Genomic DNA, 14,001 nt, shown 5'->3' with positions numbered 1-14,001 from the left:
TATTCAAACTAAAAGTAATGATTTTTTAGTAAGCAAGTATAACAAAAAATAATATTCGTTGGGACTTTCGTCACTACGTATATTATTGTTTGTTTGCTAAATTTATTTTTGTTCACAAACATAATGAAATAATTTAATTACTATATTTGGATTAGTTTTTAAATAGTCACCTATAGTAGGTAGGTACCTACCACGAACCTATTTATGCCGTTTTAAGGTGTCTATACGTCGGCATTGACTTTAGTAATTAATAGCTAAATATATACTTAAGTTGAATCTTGAATCCTACAAGGCTATGAAATACAATTATAATTATTTAATGTTTGTGATTTGTTTTTGGCAAAATTCAGTTCAACTCATCGCGTATTCTTCTTCTAGTCTTCTACAGTTTCAATGTAATGTTTCTGTTTCTATGCTCAATTATCGCTGGCCTTCGTCTTCAATTTTAGATGTGAATTACATTCTTGGTTTTCTATAATCCGATCATGTATTGTAATCGTGGTGTATCTCATTGGTTTATCTTATCAACCATGTCTTCCAAGACTAGTCCTACTCCTACTAGCAAGTAGCAACTCTTCGTGCCAACCGAATGATTGGCGATGCGAGTTAATGACACATTTACGATTTTACGATTTGGATGAGGCCATTCCTACATCCTACGTTTTTATTGTGAATGCTAATATTGTGGTATGAATAAAATAATTTTTAGGTTGATCCTTGACAACTCCGCAATAAAACATTTTTTTTTAGTAATCTACTATTTTAATATTTCTTATTCTATTGATTACTTTACAGTTAATTACTTATGTTAGGGTGTATGTAAAATAAAATTAAAAGTAAAATAAGTTATTTTGACTCAAGAAGTAGTACCTAGTCTATCTATACATATTTTTTGTAATGATAAATACTTAACTGCATGACATAGGCACCCGCATGTTTGAAATTTAGCTCAAAAAGTACTCACAAAATACAGTGCATAATGCATATATATAATGCATTTACCGTTCTGACTATAGGTACCAACTAATTTGTAAAATTCTCTGAATACTATGGAACACGAAATTAATAACTTATATTTTATGTATTAATTTTGATTGTATTGGTTTGGTATATTTTAAGCTATTCAAGAAAATTTTTAATTTCCGATGGATATTCAATAATCAGCAGAGCCACTTTCCCAGCTTTATAAAATACAATTATCCTGCTATCATCGGGGACCGGAAAGACGACGACCGCGACGACGCGCGGCGTTTGTATTATTTGATCCCTCGTAATATTTTATGCATTTTACTCTCAGAAATAAAATATGTGCCTACTATACACGTCTTGGGTAGCGTATTTTTCATGAAATTAAATATTTATTTGAAGCATAAAAAGTCAATTAAAGCCCCCAAAAAATATGAAATCAAACTTAATTACTTTAAACATCGGCGCTTCAGGCTTCGGCGGAATCCTTGATATTGCGTGTGCACTGCGGAGAAAATCAGATACCTACAACTGAACTTAAGTCTGAAAATATTTTGATTTATTAGGAAAAAAAACCATATTCTTTCATGCTTTGCTAACTGAAATTTTAGAATCTAATCGATCGCGTCTTTGCAACTACTTCGACAATCGCCATACGGATTGTATTTTAATTTTAACTACGTAAATATGATAAAACCAGAGACTTATATTATGATACAAATGTTTAGATCAAAGAAGTCCGTGTTTGCGATTTGATCGTTGAGTTAATGAAACGTGATATAAACCAGCCAAAATAGTTTGTAATTTTTAAAATTTAAATTACTACAATATATAAAGTACCTATTATTTTTATATGTTTATTTGATTATTAAGATGGTGTTTAAATATAAGAAACACAAGCATATTTTTTTAATAGAATTTTTTATTAAATAAAAATCGTATTATAAATAAATGTGATTACTCCTTTTTATATTTAACATAGAGGTATACATTGCGTTATGCATATACTTAAGGCATTTACCGTACCAACTATACCAACTAGTTGTAAAATTCCAAGTTAAATATTTTCTCTGAATACTATCGAGCACGAAATTAATAATTAGCTAATACTGTATGTACATTAACTTTGATTGTATCATCATCGGTTAGGTATATTTTAAGCTATCCAAGAAAATTTAAAATTTAAAATTTCTTTATTTAATTTCTGATGAATATTCAATAATCAGCAGAGCTACTTTCCCAGCTTTATAAAATAATTTAATGTGTAAATATTAATATTTGATAAATATTATGGCGTCTCTTTAATTCCGCGGTTCGTTCACAAGCAGACGTCATATAGTAATATTCATAATTTTTTTTCATTATTCATTCGTTATTCAATCCGTTCAAGTCACCCCACCTCTTAGAACTTTTCGCCAGACCTTAAGCTTTTTGTGGTGGAGGGGGTAGAGTTTAAATATTATAATGTAACTATAAACATTTATATATACTAAAAATAAAAATTGTTGAATTTTACGGGATATAAAAACTCTCGTGTGCTGTACTACATCTGTATGTACAACACTATTAATACCTATTTAGTTGTATAAATATATTATTATTCTGCGACCTGGATGTGCCGTCGTCTTTTATTCTAGCGTATTTTTTGTGTTGTGCGCTCTGAAATAAAAAATATGTTCCTACGTCATTGTCACCCGGCAACAAAATGTGTGTGGCAATACATTTAAATTTTAAGACTAAAAAGTAAAATATGTAAGCCCCAAAAGAATAGGTAGTTAAACTTACGTATAGGACATGTACATCGAATCGTCGGCTTTAATATTATACTGTGTCATATTATCATCAAGTTATTGAGTTATTGAGTTCAGACACCAATATATCCAGGAACTGTTTTGTTCATGAGGTTTCAGTCTGAGACAAAATATTATTCGTAGTATTTAAATCTATATGCAATTTATAAAACGGAACTCTGCATATAGGCTATTTAGCTACACTACTGTCACGGATTTTATTTTATTTTATCTGTGATGTGACTCTTGTTGTCGGTGAACTAAGCAAGCACATCACACAGTTCTTAAAGGCTAAATTAGTCGTAATCAATATTCAATACCCCTCCAAGGTCACTCAGACATTTTCTAAAAAGTACAAAAAATAACGCAGAAAACATGAGTATTATATATACAATATAATATTATAATACATTTTTTATTTTGCTTATTGTTTTTAACACCATTCAGATCACAGATCGACTTTATTAATTGATATAATGTATTCTGGTATTCATAATAGATAATTTATTAATTTGCGAAGAAAATCGGGGCTCAGTTTTGGCGTGCGGACCACATGCTTTCTATTAAACGAATCAATATTTTATCATATTAGAAATACCATGTTCCGTACAAATTATATGAAATGTTTCTTTTCTGTGTCTGGTCCAAACGCAATGTATGTATGATGTATGAATAATAGTATTACATATCGATGTGATTAATATAATGTATATTATTATAATACGAGTATATTATGTATATTTGCGAAGAAACTAGAAAGGCGGGAGCTTAGTTTTAGTGTGCGCCACGTGTTTTCTGTTGAACGAATTAAATATTTACACCAACAAATAACATTTTCGCTATAAACTTTCTTAATTTGTTTTCATTGGCTTTATCATGGGAAGAAACATTACGGTCATTGGTAAATTCGGTACAATGCACCTGTGTACCGTGGTGGCCGGAAACGTGGTAAGTAAGTACACATTATTAGTTTATGATACGATTAATATAAAAGTGGAAACAATTAAAAGTGTAAATTGCCTTTCAAAATGTTATAACCGTAAAGGAAGTGTCCATTTATTGAGAAACTGCTGTAAGTGTGTACTTAACATTTTTCTTATAGTTAGAGCAGTGGACGCAACAGGTAGTTGCAGTAAAATGAAAACCGTTGTATACAGGCTGGGCGAAGTCCGGGGTACTATGGCGGCCATCCACGCCAGTTTTCGTGTCGTCTACTATTTTTTTTATAATGTGTATAGACTATTATTGACCGCCTAACCAGTGATGCCTAACCTTTTATCCTTAGTTGGCCACCAAATATAAAATTACAAATAATCTCAATCTAGGGCTAGGTTCACATGAGCGCGCGTCCAATGGTTAATGATAACAACAATCTAATAAAATAATTTTGTTATACTTAGTAGGTATACAATATATACATGTAGGTAGATATTGGACTTCGTTTTATTATCTTTTATTGACTATTGAAAGGATTACAAATTTAGGTTAGGTAAAAATTATTTTAGAATATAATAATTATTTTATTTTAAAAATGTATAACGGCCCACATAGAATACATTCGCGGGTCGGATCCCACTGGTTTAAACTCCATAATAAACCCAACGGACTACGAAACACTCGTGATAGAGTTCATCCAGGGTTTGACTCACGATTTAAGATAGTATGGTTGCCCGACGACCTATGATAAGATCGTTTTAAACTGGAAACCAAATTAAATAACCAGAACAGCTGGAAAATTGACCACTAGCGCTTGCGACATGATGTGTGCCAATATAGAAGCAGAATTTACGAGCTTATTATTTTTTCCCGCGCTTTACTAATATCAAATATGTACCTATTACCACAGTTATACAGAATAAATCTATTATGTGATATTATTCTCAATTCTCATAGATCCCTATAAAAACCACGATTTAAATAATGATAAATATTCCACTATACAATTATAATAACTATCTATTATCTTAGTAAATAGATTTATCGTCCATGATAAATACAAATTTACATCTTGACAAGATATAACAAAAATGTTATTATTCATAAAGTTTTAATATATTATGCTTAATTTTGTTGAAATTATTTAATTGTTTGTCGTGTTGTAATGTCGTGTTGTATACCTAATTGTCCTTCACATGACAAATATGCAAAGATTAGTTCCTTCAAAGTTCCATTGAATATTGTCTTACGGTCTGAATGGGAAAATGTCTTGGGTATTCCTTTAAGTAATAATTCTCGTGTTTGTCGTAACCATTTTAAGACACATGATGTAATAGACACATGGGAATCTGGAAATGGAATAAATAAATACACGGTTAGTACCATTACTTATAAATATATGTATAGTATATTTATGAACTGATACAACTATAGGTAAAAATATAACAGCAATATAATATATTTGTAGGTGTGTCTAAAAAGACCTAGACTTAGAGATGGAGCTATTCCAGTGAATTTATATATTGTTAACAATAATGAGTCGAATATTTTGGTAAGAATTTATAACTAAATAACGTTATGATAAGTTAAATAATAATATAACAACATAAACTCTAAGCATTTTTGTACCTAGTACCTAAACCTAACTAATTTATACAATATTTTATTTAAGAATGAAAAAATAAATAATATACAAGAATGCCCAAACTCTGAATATACTGTGGATACCAAAGATATAATATCTATAAATAAAGATCATTGTTATATATCAAAAGGTTCAGATTCTGATACACTTAATAAATCTCCATTGCCCAAGCGTAAAAAGGTTATAAGTATAAAATTTAAAACACAGTGTATATCAACATTAATGTGTCTGGTGTCATATTATTATTATTATACATAATATGACTATATTATAACAATAGTACCTATGTACTTTTTTAAAACCTTTATATCTCCTATTTTTATAATTATTATTTATTTTTGCATAAAAGGTAGAACAAATTACTTTATTTCAATCTGTTATGAGTAATATGAAGTTATTAAATATACCAGTAAAATGGTTCTATGATACTGATCATACTGAAGTTGGTTTAAAAAATAAAGTTAGCAAGATGGTCATTTCATTTCATAAATTGGTATCGTGTAAAAAAATTTTAAACAGATACATAGAAAAACAAATTATTTTAACCGAGGGTAATTAATAATTATAAAAATATAATATGTCAAAATAAAATATCCATTAATGGTATAATATTGCATAATAATTGTTTGTACATTCAGACTCAGAAATGTTTGTCTATGTTTTTGAAAAAAAATTGGAGGTATCAGATATTGCAGCTAGTTCTTTGAATAAAATAGACACATACAGCGACTTGGAAAAATTTATTAAACTCTTTGATATTATGCCAATGTGTCAAGGTGCGGTGCCATTGTTCCAAAATAGGGATTTAAAATTATCATCCAGTCCAGTTGAATCAAGTGGCATGTGGTGGCATTGACTGGCATTCAAAATGTTGTACAATACTTCCTAAAGAAAACAGTAGTGATAAGTAAAACTAAAAATATTATATGTTTTGTGGTAAGAATAAAACATATTTTTTTTTAATTTCAACATTTTAATAGTTATTTGATTTATTATTTACAAAATACTAAAGCATAGAAAGAGATTAAAGTATTTTAATTTATATTTATCAAAATTGTTATTAATTACTTACATACTTCTAAGTTCTAAGTCATTCGTTATAATTTTAATCGTAAATCACGAAGAAAATTTGAAATACTAAACAGGCAAACAGCGCGCCAGTGCGCCACTCGCCAGTCGCCACTCTGCACGGTATTTGAGCTTATAAACTATAGCCGCTGTTACATTCAAGCGCTAGTGGTTAATTTTCCAGCTGTTTTTAATAGTGATTTCAGTAAACACTTTATCATGATTCGTTGGGCAACCATACTATCTTAAATCGTGGGTTTGACTAAACTATTATGTGTATCCAAGGCAGTGTTGCCAGGTTAAACATGTTGAATGTTCAGACAATTATCATAAATTGTTCGTATTTGTTCGTATCTCAATACAATTTTTTTTATCAATAATTATCATGTTCTGATAAGCCTTATCAGATAAGGCAATTAATTTTTCGCTTAATTTTGAAGGTTTAACATCAAAATATATCAATACAAGTATTATTATTTATTTTTATGTAGTATAGACTCTATAGAGTAAAATAGTAAAATAACTTTATTATTATATTATACTATATAGTCAATCACAATAATAATATAAATAATAAAACAGCCTACTGCCTACTATTAAATTATTAATTATTAATAATTTTTATAATTTGGAAATTCTGAGTTTTGACGTTAATGTCAAAAAATAGAAATATCAACAATATTGACATTGATTTGTATCTTGACAGTATTGTCAGTTTATAGTTTTGTCTCACCCGTCGGCCGTCACGCCCGTGGCCCGTATCGGGTTCTTAAATTCTTAATTCTTATCAAATACTGTATCACAGAATAGAAATTGAATTTCTTTATTTTCATTTATTTTATCTATTTTATGTGATAGCAGGTTGATATCTATAGTATTGTGATTTGTGGCCTCACCACAGTATTTATTCTTATCTAAAAAATTCAAAATTTTTCAAATTTAGATTTACACAAAATGTTCGTATTTAACCGTACGAACGTTCGTTTTATGTTATGTTCGTACACTAGTTGAAATGTTCGTATTAAAACGAACATGTTCGTACGCCTGGCAACACTGATCCAAGGTTATACCGAAATCAATCGGTAAATGTTCAAAATTCGGACATGTTGGATATTTTGTCCTATCTGTTGGTTATTCTAACCTTGGTCATGTTGACCTAGATTAATTTTGTAAGCCGTTTTTTACTAATAAATTCCGTTAATGTTAGCTTCACATTTATTTGGGTGGTTTTGATCAAACATAAAATACAGGCCTAAAATTTTATCCAATTATAACAACTATATTTTCTATAACTAATGGAAATTCTATAAAAAAAATACACAAAAATCGCTTGACAAAACTTAAGAGTTAAGACCCTATGTGAACTTCTCTTTAAAATGCAGAATTTGAAAAATTAACATTGAGATGTACATATGGTACATCCTCGGGTATACCTATGCGCCAAATTTTAGAACCATATGCTGGACTTGAATGTAGATAATTATATAAATACAGTAATAGCCATAGAATTGTTACAGTGTGTAGGTTTAACATTGCTCGACTGTCTGGCGCTATGTATAGGCAATTCGGCTACATTGCTGCGTAGATCAAAATTATCATAATTTATAATATATTTATAGGCTATAAAATATACCCTTCAATATTTAAATATACCTATAACATATACCCTTGGATATAAAAAAATAAATATGCATAAATAAATAAATATGCCTATAATACTATCTGCCGGTGTAACCCGGTCTTAGTATAAGAATAAAAGTATGAGACCTTTGGTTGGGAATATACATTTATGGACATACCATCTAATTCCGCTCGTGCACTGTGTTGGTTGTTAGGCATAATATGAGATAAAGGTACATACAGACAAACAGACGGACGTTTCTATAATATATAGATATTATTAGTTTCCATGATAAAAGCTATTTCAAACTTCTACATTTTCCAATTTTTTAATTAATTTAAGTAATTAATATAATATATAAAGATATACTTACTATTTGAGTAATATCACTCAATGGTGAATAATAATGGTGTCAACATATGTTTAAATTTAAAAAAACAGGTACCAATAGCCATCAAGGCTAGATAGGTGATCGTTTTGAATTTGAACCCTCATCGCTAAGCCTAAAAACACAAGTATAAACATAGTGCGGAAAATATTAATATCAATAACTTCAGTGTCTAACGGATCACATTTATCATCCTCATCAACAATAGTATTAATTTAATTACATTTTTTTATTTGCCGTTGCCTATCTGATTTATTACTTTTAGATATTTAATTTAAGTCAGTTATAATGTGATTTTAGATGTCGTTGAATACACTAATCTAGAATCTGTCAGTTTTTTGTTTTTAGAAGTTTTAAAATAGAATGTATTGACAGGAATTTGTAAAACCGGAAGTGTTTTTGGGTGTTGTGAAGTGTTCTCCGGAACTCTACTGAGGGATGAAACTATGTTAAACAATTATGATTTTAATTTATAACTTGGAACAAGTACAATATTAAAATAATGTAGATACCTATCCTACGCACCTGGAAACTTGAATGCATTACTTCCGCCAGTACATGCATTTTTCCAGCATAAAACTATTACTCTTTCTAATAAGTTGAATGATATAATGCATCATGCATGGCTAAATATATGAAATTATAATGTATATTAATATATTATCTTAGTCTGTACTACTCCGTAGTCAGGCATGTCGATAGGGGGGGGGGGGGGAAAGGTAGGATTCCTCCCGGGCCCTAACGTTTTAAGGGGCCCGAAAAACAGGGAAAGTAATTAATTATTTAATTCGAAAATATTTTTTTTTGCTTATCTACAAACTTTAGCTGGTGGCATGTTAACCAAATGATAAAATAATATAAAATATGTGTACATATATTTAGTTTTCACTAAAAAGTAATTGGTGTAAAATTATTAATTGCTATCGTGTCATACGCGTCAATACTCTATATATGCTGTATTTACGGTTTTACCCAGCAAACTGACAACTGTACACGAACTAACCTAACGAAGTTACAACAATATTATTGAGACATTGCGATTTACGATAACATTATAACAACCAATATTAAGTATCGGATAGATAAGTGTATAATACACTGTATATCATATTATTATATCACAGACATCTTATGGTTGTTGGTGCGTTGGTGCGTTTATGATGTTTTTGATAAATTGATATACAAACTAAACAATATATTATTAATTAGTCACATTGTTACATAGTATTTATGACCAGGTCTAGGATTCGTATGCAATTAAAAATTGAAAAATATGCATTTTATTTACCAAAATAGGTAGGTACCTATGTACAGTGATTTTTTTCCCGTTATTATTTTTTTGTACAGAAATTCTTGTCCAACAATTTCAACTAGCTACTTTTTTAATTCGATAAGTTTGTTGCCATATCAAAGTTATTCAATTTTTGCACTAATTTAAAATAGGTACAGCCGAACATAATTTTTTCCGCATAATTGTTTCAATTTTCGTTACGTTCTTTTTTTGTTTTTTTGAAATTACTCTTAGAAAAATATTTTTAATATTTTAAATTTTTTATTCATTACTTGAAATTACCTTTTATTTTAATATTTTACTATAGAAAAGTCTTAGTGTCTTACCCATATAAATCTGGCTGTCAAAAGCGTAAAGAGCGTGTAGAACGGGAAGAAAAATTTTTAAAATCTCAAAAAGGTCAATCAACTCTAACTGCTTTCAAATTTTGTAAAATTATTTAAAAAGCAATTTAATTAAAAACCCTGGTAATATTGTTTACAAATTTGTGCTTTTACTTTGTTATTTAAAATAAAAAAGGTATAAATAATATAGGTAATATTGTTTACAAATTTGTGCTTTTACTTTGTTATTTAAAATAAAAAAGGTATAAATAATATAGGTAATATTGTTTACAAATTAGTGCTTTTACTGTGTTATTTAAAATAGAAAAGGTATAAATATTTGAAATTTATTTGGTCTTGGTAGGGTGTTTGTAGCTCCTGGAACCACCACTAATAGGGGCCCTTAAACATTTTCCTCCCTGGCCTGAACTTTTCTCTCTACGGCCCTGTCCGTAGTGCTACCGCCTACCGTACAATAATAAATTCACCATTTAATAATTTAGAATAATATCTCCACCAGAGCGCGCTGACTACCCTCCAAGGAGTCAAACAATTTGCAATAGGCATCACACATTAGGGTACTACCCACACAATTACGCAAATTAAAACAGGTAAAACAATATTGATAAATATTTGAGCAGCTTTAAATTTTTTAAACTTATTTTTTAAAATTTTGTTTATACTTATATACTAATATTATATCACTTGCACAATTCTCGAAAAAAACATTGTCATTATGGAACTGAGCCCCTGAGGTGTACTACAGTCGTCTAGATTTGTACGTTTTTGTATACCTACCTAATCAGTAATTTGTGTACCTATATATAATAATATAAATCATTCACTTATAAACAATGCAGATGTGCTTAGTAGTTTTGTGATGAAATATAATTTTTACGGGCAGTGTAAATATTGAAATTAATTTAACAATAAAATATACACATTATAATGTTATATTTCTGATTTCTTTATGCTTATCGCCATGTGGGTTTCGATGTCGTCACGTCTAATTCTTCAGTCAATAGAATCGACATTACATTATATATATTTATGTGTTGACCGTCATGTTAGGCTTCACTAGAAAACCACTGTTAAAATGTATACACATGCACTTGTATTTTTGTGGTTGCTTTTGATATGATACAGGATCTCTAATTTAGAAGACGAGAAGTGCAATGAGTGCTTCTTCAGTGATGTTATTTTCACATATAATGTAGGAATATACATTTAATTATAACGTATCGATGGATGGGCCCTTATTAGGCGCAATTAGCGTTTGAGATTTGAGGGGGCTGAAGGCCTATTATAATAATATTGAATGCGTTTAAAAACAATTTAGGATATGTTTAGGGGAATATAGAAATTTTTGAGGAGCTTAGTCCAAAAATCCCCCCCTATTTTCGCCTATAGAGGGGCCCCTGTTCCCAAATTTGTGATTGTGGCACTCATTAATGATATATCAAAAAGAGGATCTTACACTCCCCCCCCCCCCATCATGGTCCCATCCTTGGGGTTTGGGCACTGAACACTGACATTATTAACTACTAGGTAATCAATTTAATAATGACATAGTAAACAATAACTTGTGAAACTTGAATGATTTATTTTTATTAGGCACTGAATGATTGTACGTACCTATTGTTATTACTTATTACATAAGTAGAAAAATATAATACAGCATCACTATAGGTTTTTCAATTTATAAACATTAGCGAAGCTCATAATATTATATTATATTGTAATCGTATGTGTGTGCCTAAATGACATGATACATTTGTCAATTTTAAAAAAGTTATTAGTCATTTACCATAGCTGGTACGCTCATTAGTCATAACTAAATCTCAAAAACGTTTGTTATCGTTGGTAACCTACTTTATACATTCAAATCGAAAATCACTGTTGTTATACAATGCCATTTTGAAGAACTACAGTTTTTCCTTTTTAGTAATTGTAACTAAATTTGATTTTTGATTTTTCTAGTATACATGCAATGTTTGTGAAATACTGAAATCTAAATAATTATGGAGTTGGTTAATTTGTTACTTTTCTAAGAACCTGTCAACTGAAATTATTTCTAAGCTTATAAGATCATTAAATTTCATGAGGTCAATAATATATTTTTGAAACCTACTTAATCAGTAAATACTAAACAGTTTAAAATTTAATTTACAGGTATATACGCATATTGAATACGAGTGAATACAATCTATCTCGTCACCATGAGCGTACACTTCAACAGCGTAATTTAAAATATAGAATATTTAAATCATAATAGATTATGGATTTACATAGATACCTGTAACTATATATGTATATTATGATATCAACATATAATACGTCGTAACGCACTAATGCCGTATATAATTGTACAAATGAGTGTTTCAACGCATGTCGTCATAATACGTATTACCAAAACAATTTTTGTATTTACGATACAACGTACAGGTCAGTGAGATTTATATTATCAGTGTAAGCTTTAAGACTAATTACTGTCTTTTGCAGCTCGGAAATATAATATTTCCACCGTAGTATTGGACAAATCTACCTCATCGGGTACCTTCGATAATAAATTGGTATTCGACTTTTTTTATTTTCCCTGCGACCTACTACACATTCACTGTGCGATTTCTCATTACAAGTCGTCGGATGTTTTCAATTTGAGCTGCAAGAGCGATCAAACAATACGATTGGGTCTCGAGAGAGCAACCAAAATACCTAAATAAAAAATACTTACTCCTGATGTTATTTTATTTTTTTCATAATATTCCAATGCCGTTTATCCAGACAGGTCTATTTAATATTATTAAAAATGAAGCTTAATATATTTTGTTTATGTTAATACTTAATTTAAATAAACAATTTAGGGGTTAAATGTTCAATATGTATATCAGGATGCTGAGGAAAATGCAAAACGTGTGGGGATAAATGCTATAAATTATTTAGATTTCTTTATACAGTGTTTTTTTAAAATTTATGTTGATTCACATTAGAATTGAGAAACAATTTAACACAGTTAATCCCTATAGTTACAAATTTCCAAACCACATAGATTTATATTCGCGTGGAAACTATAATAATGTCTATAGTATAAAAGGTGGTCACTGGTCAGGGTTAAAATTCAAGTAAGCCTACGTCATGTTTTTATTTTTCAACCTAACATAATATAGACATAATGATAATAATAATATAATATAAGTTATACACTGAAATCGGATACAATATTATTGTCGAGAGGTAGGGCTATGGGGCTAACAACTTAAAATGCAACAAAAAAAATTGTGTCACCTCGATACTGTCATTAAAATGTCTTTATAGATAATGAAGAAAATTTTACAAAATTATTTAGGTTTTTTAGAGTGGAGAGATGAATGTATTTATTTTACAGCAACGTATGTTATCACTTTTCCGATTAGAAAATATGCTTGGATTTTCAACTTTGAGAGTGGTTTCTGGTGGAAAATTGGATTTAGTTACTACTTACTACTATCAAAAGTAAATAATTCCAAGTATTTCTCAAGCTTAATTGGGAAAAATAATAAAATAACAAAGATAAAACGGGAATTTTTATTACGCAAAAACAATTTTTTTTTGGCGGAACTCAAAAACGAATTACTAGACATTTTTACCAAATGTTTATAGTAGTATTTTCCATACGTGATAATTTTCGAATTTTTTTTTTTTTTTGAGTTATATAAAGACATTTGACTGTTTATTCCCGTTGCGTCCGTCCGTTCGTACTTTAGTTAGTTATACATTATAATAGTACATATAGTTATATACGATTGCTGATATTAAGATAGGATTTAGAATTAAATAAAAATTTGAATATTTAATATAGATTCATACTAGCCAATATTAAAAATCGGTATCAAAATCTAAAATACTAATATAAAATAAGAAAATTATTGTATATTATTATAATTATTAAATTATTATAGTATAATAGCATATTATCTTTAAATTGTACATGTAT

At 29.2% G+C, this 14,001-nt stretch overlaps 2 long non-coding RNA genes across 2 annotated transcripts; one reads left to right on the top strand and one right to left on the bottom strand.

Moving 5' to 3' along the window:
• Positions 1 to 4,784: 4,784 nt before the first annotated feature.
• LOC111035652 lies at positions 4,785 to 6,312 on the bottom strand. The gene is made up of 2 exons (XR_002604667.1): positions 6,062 to 6,312; positions 4,785 to 5,041 (listed from the first exon to the last, which is right to left on the bottom strand). It is a non-coding gene; the product is annotated as an uncharacterized LOC111035652 (long non-coding RNA).
• Positions 6,313 to 11,877: 5,565 nt separating this feature from the next.
• On the top strand, positions 11,878 to 13,819 carry LOC111035642. The gene is made up of 3 exons (XR_002604666.1): positions 11,878 to 12,133; positions 12,201 to 12,473; positions 12,531 to 13,819. It is a non-coding gene; the product is annotated as an uncharacterized LOC111035642 (long non-coding RNA).
• The last annotated feature ends 182 nt before the right edge of the window (positions 13,820 to 14,001 follow it).

This window comes from Myzus persicae, unplaced genomic scaffold (genome assembly GCF_001856785.1).
Source record: "Myzus persicae strain clone G006 unplaced genomic scaffold, MPER_G0061.0, whole genome shotgun sequence".
NCBI lineage: Eukaryota > Metazoa > Arthropoda > Insecta > Hemiptera > Aphididae > Myzus > Myzus persicae.
This window is presented reverse-complemented; position numbering and strand designations above follow the sequence as displayed.